Raw genomic sequence first — 9,820 nt, 5'->3', positions numbered from 1 at the left:
ATTGTGGGATGGAGTGGCACTGTGTGGCTTGGAGTGTACTGGAGTGGCATTAAGTAGTGTGGAGTTGCACTTAGAGGAGTGAAGTACGGTGCCATTGTGTAGAACAGGGGGCCTTCAAACTGGGAGGTGGGTTCCCCTGGGGGGGCCTCAAATGATCCCAGGGAGGTGAGGCACCAGGCTATGGCCAAGAGAAGCATTATGGTGAGAACCGTGCTGTGTCTTAAGCTGAAGAAAATGAGCAGTACATGCCTGACCAGAATAGTATGGTTGGCATCATGTATTTGATTGCATTTTTTATAACAGTAACACAAGTTATCTGCAATATTTAAAAAAGTTTAAACATTGCACATTGAATAGAATAATTGTGAAAAAGTTGGTGTGGGTGTGTGTGTCTGTGTGGGTGTATGTGTCTGTGTGGGCTTGGGGTTAAAAAGTTTGAAGATCAGTGGTGTAGGGTGGAGTGGCTTAGTGCTGGTGGAGTGGAGTTGGTATTGTGTGGTGTGGTATTAAGAGCGGTGTAATTGTGTGGTGTAGGGTGGCATTGTGTGGCTTGGAGTATAGTGGCATGGAGTGTAGTCATTATGTGGTGTGAGGTGTGAAGTGGTGAGGCACTGAGTATAGTGAAGTGGCACTGTGTGGCTTGCAGTTGCATTGAGTGGAGTGGAGCCATACTGGAACCCACAGATATACATGGACTTATGAGAAAAAGAGGAATAGCAATATTCCGGCCATAGACACAGAGGAGTACACCAAGTACAAAAGAGGACTACATGTTGGAATTTGAATAAGACACTATTAAGTCAATGCAGTAGCAGTAGGACAACAATAAAAGGGCAAAATAAAATGCAAAGAGTACAAAAGAAACACACAGACCCACCAGCCAAGACATAACCGACAACAAGCATCGAGTAACAGTGCCTAGGGGCCGAGCTGAGCAATGAAAAGAGCAACTGCAGACCAAAAACGGTGCTAGGAGATGGTGGGGCAGAGAAGGAGCCCTGCTAAACAACAAATAACAAGGCATCAACTGGACTAGCAAGAACAGCTAAGGTCACACAACCAAGGGCAAAAAGAGGCCTACCTCTCTATGTCAAGAAAGTTACATAAACACAAACCAGGCTTGGCTACTATTGAGTCTCCAACAAGGTAAGTGCAAGAAATGCATCCCTGCAAGAGTGAGCTACACACTAATGAAATATACTATCATGAGGTGTGAATAAACTGTCATACAGCATGAGCATTGATACATTAAGACAACAGCTCAGCTATATAAGTAAAGATAGATGCAAATGAAGCACCTTGCAGCTGATGCACGTCTCAAAGGAATAAGTCTGTGCTGATTGCGGTAGATAGGATTGAGGTATATCCGGGTAGGCTGCAGTAGAGTGGACTGAGATACACTGGAATGGGGTAAATTGGGGAATAGTGGATTGGGGTATACTGGAGTAGATTGGAGTGGAGTAGTTTGAAGTGGGTTAGCTTATAGTGGAATAGTGTAGGTTGGAGTGGATAAGAATAGGGTATAGTGGAGTAAATTGAGGTGAAGTAGATTGTAGTGGAGTATACTGCACTAGACTGTAATGCCGTAGATTGGGGTGGAGTGGGTTAGATTGCAGTGGTGTGTGGTACATTTTTAGTGGGATTGATTGGAGTGAAGTGGGGTAGATTGAGGTTAAATACAGAGTGGTAAAGGGGATTAGAGTGGAGTGGGCTAAACTGTAGTGGAGTACAGTGGGGTGGATTGGACTGAAGTAGAGTGGGGGTAGGTTAACATGGAGTGTGATACACTGGAGCAGAGTAGATTGGGTAATTTAGAGTATGGTAGATTGAAATGGAAGGTTTGAGTGGAGTGGCATAGATTGTAGTGCAGTGGAGTGGGGTAGATTGGGTTGTATTGAATTGGAGTGGAGTGGGGTAGAATGGAGTATAGCGGTGTGGAGTGGAGTGGCGAGCCGTGTCATAGAAAGTCTTACAGTGGAGTGTCTTGGAGTGGAGTAGCACGGTATGAAGTGAGGCTTGCATGGAGTAGAAGGGCATAGAGTGGAGCAGAGTGTTGCAGAGTGAAGTGATGTAGAGTGTTGTAGGGAGGAGTAGTGTAAAGTGGAGTGGTGTGGTGTTGCCCTACGTAGGAAGCTTATGCCCAGATGTTTATCCTGTGGTCACTGTGCCACTGAATTCAAGCTAGCCTGGCCCATAGGTGGTGATACCCTAAAAACGGTCCCAGAATGCTTGTTTATGGTCCAGGGAGGATCTGGCCTGGCATTTCAGGCTGGACTGTTCCTTGAGCAGTAGGGTAAAAACTGCTTTGCATATGGCAGGTTCCAAACTGGGGTGATATGGTGGCATGGTGGGCAAAAGAAATGTTGTAATGGGATGCTGCCCGAGCAATTTCCATGGGCCGGGATTAATTCAAGCATTCCATCCATCACCTTGTCGTTTTTGCGTCCGGTCCAACAGCAAGCAATGAATAGGCTACAAACCCCAAAAGGTATGCTGTATATATTGCAGAGGCAGTAAATGCACTGTGGGTAGTGCAGACCTAAGAATGGAGAGGAGGTGACCCCTAAGACATCAGACGTACGTACACTCCTAAATCCCATACATTCTTCCAGGCACCAGTGGAATTCAGCTTCCCAGAGTCCCAATAAAAACATAAAAAGAAAATGTAACGGGATATGTATAGTCTAACAGACTAGCTTTGGTCCAGGGGTCCCCCTGGGACCCCACCAGGGCTTAAAGGTATTTTGTTTTTAAATATCTGCAAAATCTGCGGCTGGATCTGTAGATTTTGCAGAGGTTTAAAAAAATGGTCTCCCAAGTTTCACAGTTATTTTTCCCCAGGGTTGGCCAGGTCCTCAGGGCATTATGGCTTAAAAATAGGATGGGGGCACACAGGATCCCCCCTACTAGTGCTTTTAGAAGCCCAAGAGACCACCACCTCCCCAGGGCTAAGCTTAGTAACTATGCAAGGGCTGCGCCTAGCCCCCACACCCTGGAGACCACCACTTCCGCAGGGCTAAAAGTAAAATAATATGATAGAGGTTAAATATAACTTGTGCACTCGCCGTGCGCTGATAATTAACCCATATATTACAGCACTCATTACATCTGTTATAACAAAATTGATGTGTGGCCATAACATTTGTAGGAAAATGTTCGATGACATAACTGCATGGCGGGGCGGAGGTTCTAGTTACTGTAGCACGGCTGGGTGCGTCGCGCTGACTGTGGACTGTACGGCCTAATGGGGGAACAAAACCTCGTTGGAGCAAGCTGTACAGTTAACTAGTGTGCCAATACCGCGCAAGCCGGGCACCTCTTTATTTTATAACCTCCGCCCCGGACAACGTATGGTGTCACAGAGCAGGCAACAATGTAGGGGAGAGCCCGGGTGATTGTCTACTTCCCCCACATGTTTTAGTGAACTACTACAAAAACATTCACCCTCGAACAAGGCATATGAATAACAATAACAACCAGAGATACAAAAGAAAAGAGAGAGAAAGGAAAAGAAGATAACAGCAGGAGTTATTGGCTGTACATGCACACCAGTCACTTTTCTTTTAAACACATGAAGTCTCTTAAGACTTTGGCTGGGTTCAGGGTTGGGCAGCAGGTCGTACCTTTCACTTCTCCCGCTCTGCTTCAGCCCTCGTGCGGGTCCCCGATATGGGGAACAGGACCCTTCGAGATCTCTGCTGGGACCTCCGTCACTTCCTGGTCAGCATTCATCTGGAGAACTTGGCTGTGAAACGTAGCCTCCTTCAAGCTCTTCGCCACTCTCCTCCAGCGGGTCAGCTCCTGAATCGCCATCCCAAGGCTCCACCCTCAAGAACCAAGACACATTCCGGGTCACCTGACGCCCCACTTTTGTGGCAGCAGCGATGGTCCCAGCGTTCTTCTCGACTATCTAGATGTCAGGTTCAAAAGGGGTACGGAACTTCCAACCTGGGTGGCGATCCTTCAGAATGACGGATTCCCCCACTTTTAGGTCAGAATGTTTCGCCCTTCTCCTCTTGCTGGCCTAGACATTGGTCTGTTTTCGCTTCTCCTGCGTCTTGAGTATATCCAATTCAGTAGGTTTCCACTGCTCATCAGCGTATCTGCAGTCCTGTGGTGGCGAAAGAAACATCAACGCTGCCGGGGCACACCCCGTCGTGCTATGGGGTGTCTGCCGGTATGCCCTCAGGAACGCATGCAGGCATATCTTGGCGTTCTCTTGTTGACTTACTCCAGTTCGTAAAGCAGGGTTCAAAGTCCACATGAAGTGCTCAACATCCCCGTTTGCCTGGGGTTATTGAGGGGTAATTCACCAGTGTGATATGGCGAACAAAACCTGAAACTCCTGGCCGTGAAATGGAGGACCATTGTCCATTGTTATGTCCTCCAGCAGACCCAGGAGAGCGAAAACCTTCTCCAAGACAGGATGGACATGCTCAAATGCCGTGGACGTCACCAGTTCCACCATCGGGAACCAGGCGCACAAGTCAGTCATGACAGCCGTCAGCCATCCATCAGGAAAACTACCAAAATCCAGGCTTACCCGGGGCCATGGTCGAGTGCTGGGAGGTTTGGTCATCACTGGAGCAAGGACGGGATCTCGAGCGGTGATCGCACAGGGATCACCTGTTGGTATCAGGTCATCTACCATGGCGTTCATCCTGGGGAACCACACCTTCTCACGCAAACAGTCTTCGCTGTCCCCTGATGACCCTGGTAAGCTAATTCTACAACTCTAAGGTGTAGACTGCGGGGTATTACTAAGCGCTGGCCCTGGAGAGGAAGACCTTCTGGACTCACAGAGAGCTCCAGCCCTCACATTCAAAATCCACTGCATCGTCTTGCGCTCCTCAGAGTCAAAATCGTACTTCTTGTCAAGGAAACATTTCCATGACCGATTGGCTCAGCCGATGACTGCATCTCGGATTGAGGCATCAATGATCTCCGTCACCATCAGCGCTGTGGGACATGCTAGGTTCACAATCATGTTTACGAAACTCTCTGTCCGTCCATCCTCCTCCTCTTCTTCTACCTGCGAGCGTGGCCGCAACGGATGGCGTGATAAGTAATCTGCAGGATTGTTGACTACAGGCCAGTAGACAATGTAAAACCGGTAGGGCTGGAGGAGCACCGCCCACCTTTCAATTCTTGGCAGGGCAATTCGGGCCGTGCCCGCAAAGAGGGATACCAGTGGTTTGTGGTTGGTAACCATCATAAATTTGTGCCCTCAAAAATACAAGTTGAAATGCTGACAGGCCCGTCGTATGGCCAGCGCTTCCAGCTCAATTTGCGCATACCGGGCATCCGTTGCCGAGAGGGCCATGTTGGCATAGGCCACTGGCGTCCACTGCTGTTGGCTCTGTCCTGCAGCAATACGGCTCCGAGCCCAATGGGGCTGTAGTCCACCATGACTTCCGTTTTCTTGTGCGGGTGGAAGTATGCCATGACCACAGAGTCCAACAGTGAACTTTTGACTGCTTGGAACGCCTTGTCCACTTCTATGCCCCACTCCCACGGGGTGTTGGCCTTCGTGAGCTGTCGAAGAGGTTCGGAAAGTGTGGCCAGATTGGGGATGAACCTCCCATAGTACGTTGCCATACCGAGGAAGCTCCTGACTTCAGTGGCGTTGCGAGGTAAGGCTGCTCCTTGGATGGCCTCTACTTTCTTGGGGTCAACCTTCAGAAGTTCCCTTGCAAAGATGTAACCAAAAAAATTCAATGGAGTTGTGGTACAAGGCGCATTTCTTCCGGTGCAACGTTAGTCCTGCTTCTGCTAACCTCTGGAGAGTGGCTCTCAGCTGTTTTTGATGTTCCTCTAACGTGTTGGAGAAAATTAAGATGTCGATTAATGACACCGGTCAAACCGGACAGTGTCTCCCGTATGGCATTGTGGAAGATATGCACGGCCGAAGAGCCCCCAAAGCTAAGGCACTTGTAACGTCGCAGCACCACCTGGTTTGAGAATGTGGTGACGTTACGGCTTTCTGGGGTTAGCTCCCGCTGATGGTATCCCGAGTATAGGTCCAACTTAGAGAACCACTGGGCTCTGTTAAGATCCACAACAATATCATCCATGGTGGGTGTGATGTGGCGTTCTCAATTTATGGCAATGTTGGGAAGGCGCATGCCCACACACAGGCGAATGGTGTCAGGCTGCTTAGGCTTTGGGGCGATGACGAGTGGCGACACCCAGGGCGTCGGGCCGGTCACCTTCTCTATGACCCCCACTCCTCAATTGTCTGTAGTTCACTCTCCACCTGGGCTCGTAAGTGGAAAGTCACCCGCCGGTGCTTTAGGGCAATGGGTCGTACTGCAGGATCAACATGTAACTGGAACTACTTTCCTTTCAGTTTTCCTAGCCCCTGAAACAACTCCGGGAAATGGGCCAGCACCGCCTCAGCCAGGGAGTCGTGGACTTGCCAGGCGAAAAACACTAGCTCCAGGTCTTCCACCGTGTGGCATCGGAGAAGGGTTCCTTTCTTGCCTTCCAACACATGGCATTTGGCATGTGTCGAACGGCGCTCACTACCAACAGTAACCTCTATCGCCCCTCGCCGGGGTTAAGGGTCCACGCCCCTATGGGCATATATCTTGGTCCAGCATGGTGTGAGCTCTGGTGGGGGAGATATCTTGCTGTATTGTTCCACATCCATAACGTTTACTGACGCCCCAGTGTCTATGAGCACTGTCGTGCCATTTACCGTTATGGTACACATGGTCTCCACCTCTGGTCCAACCTGTCAGCAAACGAAACAACAAATATCTCCTTATCTTCATCATCCTCGTAGGGTTTGTTGCCTGGGTATGCGTCAACCGCCACCATCCCAGTGCCATCGTCTGGCGTAACTTGCTTTATTGCCGCCTTCCGGGCCAAGATGGTCACGGATCTGGGCCACCTCCCTCAGAAAACTTTGGCAAAATCGTTGGGCTTATCACATTTGGAGAAGTTCTTTCCCTTGGCAGGGCATATTCCTGGTATCCTGTGCTCTAGACCACAGCTACCGTACCTCTTTTTCTCCAGTCTCGGTGGTCGAGCCACATGCGGCTGATTGTAGCATCCTTGGACGGCGTCAACCCGTTCTTCCTTTACTGGGCCCAATTTGGCCTGGCCTGGTGCCGGAGCAGATCGCGCTAGGGCAGCATCCATGTCCTCTGCGACTATTGGACAGATTGTGTGACCTTGCAAGGATAAGTATTTCATCCAGCGATATGCCTGTATAACATCACGTTTGGGGAGGCACCGACAGACGTACAAACTCAAACATACAGGCAGCAGCGGTATTCCTGAGCACCCTCTGACATCAGGGGGAGCGAAGACAGACGGGGATGCGCAGACAGACGGGGATGCGCAGACAGACGGGAATGCGCAGACAGCTAGAACACCGGAAGAGAAATGCTTTTGCATTTCTCTTCCGACCGGGAGGTGGGGCGGGAGGGACAAGAAAGGAAAGGAAAGACCTTACCTTTCTTGTCTCTCACAGCATTTCTGCTGTTTGATCGCAATGCGATTGGGCAGCCGAAATAACCACTAGACACCAGGGAATTTTTATTTTAGGTACTGTCAATAAGGGGAGCAGCCCCTTGGGAAAGGATCGCTCCCTAGGGGTCCATATTATTTTTAGGCCATTTCTGCCGCCCCTGGTGGCAGACAGATCTAATATAATTAGGCCGATCTGCCCCCGGGGGCAGAAAGCCCCTAGACACCAGGGATAATTTTTTTGTTTATTTATTTTTTTTATGTGTGGGGAGCAACCCCTTAGGCAAGGGTCACTCCCCGGGAGCCAAATTATTTTTAGGCCAATTCTGCCCCACCTGGGGGCAGAAACCACTAGACACCAGGGAATTTTATTTTTTTAGCATGCTGACACATAAGGGGAGCGGCCCCTTGGGCAAGGGTCGCTCCCTAGGGGCCCGTAACATTTTTAGGCCATTTCTGCCCAGTCCCACCAACCCATGGGGGCAGATCGGCCTAATATGAGCCCCTAGACACCAGGGATATATATATATTTTTTTTTTTATATGTGGGGAGTGACTCCTTAGGCAAGGGTCACCCCCTGGGGGGGGCAAATTATTTTTAGGCCATTACTGCCCACAGGGAGGCAGAAACCACTAGACACCAGGGAATTTTTATTGTTTTTATAGTTACTCAGAAGGGGAGTGGCCCCTTGTGCAACAGCCGCTCCCAAGGAGGGGCAAAACATTTGTAGGCCATTTCTGCCCCCACGGTGGCAGATCGGCCTAATATAATTAGGACGATCTGCCCCCAGGGTGGGCAGAAAACCCCTAGAGACCAGGGATAACTTATTTTTTTGTTTCTTTTTTATTTTTTATATGTGGGGAGCCACCCCTTAGTCAAGGGTCACTCCCGGTGGGGCCTAATTACTTTTAGGCCATTCCTGCCCCCCCCCCCCCCAATTATTTTGGGTCTTGGTTTTACGTTTGGGCCATGAGAGCTTGGTAACTCTCAAAAGTGTGCCACTTGGAATGTTGAGGGCTGCGCTTTTTGGACTTTGGGACGCTGCCATTTAGAAACATCCACAACACCTAGACACATCTGAAAACTTAACATCTAGTTGATTCCAGGATAGTGTGCTTCACATACACCCCACACCATTTTCTTTCCCACAATGCCTTGCAAACCTCCAACTTTGCTGGGAATCACACATTTCTACTACATTTTTGTGATGGAACCTTCCGGAATCTGCAGGAATACACAAACCTCCTACCTCTCAACATTGTCTCATCTATACCGATAAAAATTATGCTGCATTTGTCAGACAACATTTTTTTTATTTCAATCTGCCTTTTTGGACCCGCTTTGTTTCCCCCTCGATTTCCACATGTTTTTGGCTCTTCCCTATCACAGGCACTTGGCCCACCTACACAAGTGAGGGATAATTTTTAACGAGAGACTGAGGGGAACATTGGGTGGTAGGAAATTTGTCCCGGTGGGGTGATCCCAAACAGAAATGTTGGAAAATTTAGATTTTTTAGCTAAATGTGAGGTTTGCTGAGGATTCTGGATAAGAAAACATTGGAGGATCCACGCAAGTCAAACCACCCTGCACTCCCTCTAGTGTCTATTTTTCAGAAATGTCTGGGTTTGGTAGGTTTTCCTAGATGGCTGCTGAATCCAGGAACAAAAACGCAGGTGCCCCCCTCCCCACCAAAACAGGTAGTTTTGTATTTAATAATTTTGATGTGTCCAGATAGTGTTTTGGGGGTTTTTCTGTCGCAAGACCTAGGAGTACCCACACAAGTGAGGTACCATTTTTATCGGGAGACTTGGGGGAAATGCACAGGTTTGGTAGGTTTCCCTAGGTGCCGGCTGAGCTTGAAGACAAAATCCACAGCTAGGCACTTTGCTAAAAACAGCTCTGTTTGCTTTAGGAAAATGTGAAGTGTCCACGTTGTGTTTTGGGGCATTTCCTGTTGCAGGTGCTAGGCCTACTCACACAAGTGAAGTACCATTTTTATCAGGACACTTGGGGGAACGCTGGGTGCAAGGAAATTTGTGTCTCCTCTCAGATTACAGAACTTTCTGTCACTGAAATGAGAGGAAAATGGTTTTTTTGGGACAAATTGTGAGGTTTGCAAAGGATTCTGGGTAAAGGAACTTGGTGAGTGCCCCACAAGCCAACCCATTCTGTAATCCCATAGGTGTCTAGTTTTAAGAAATGTCCTGGTTTGCTAGGTTTTCTTAGGTGCTGAATGAGCTAGGGGCCCAAATCCACAAGTAGGCACTTTGCAAAAAACACGTAAAATTTCAATGTAAAAATGTGATGTGTCCATGTTACGTTTCCTGTCGCAGGCACTTGGCC

The sequence above is a fragment of the Pleurodeles waltl genome, chromosome 5 (assembly GCF_031143425.1).
Source record: "Pleurodeles waltl isolate 20211129_DDA chromosome 5, aPleWal1.hap1.20221129, whole genome shotgun sequence".
Lineage (NCBI taxonomy): Eukaryota > Metazoa > Chordata > Amphibia > Caudata > Salamandridae > Pleurodeles > Pleurodeles waltl.
This window is presented reverse-complemented; position numbering follows the sequence as displayed.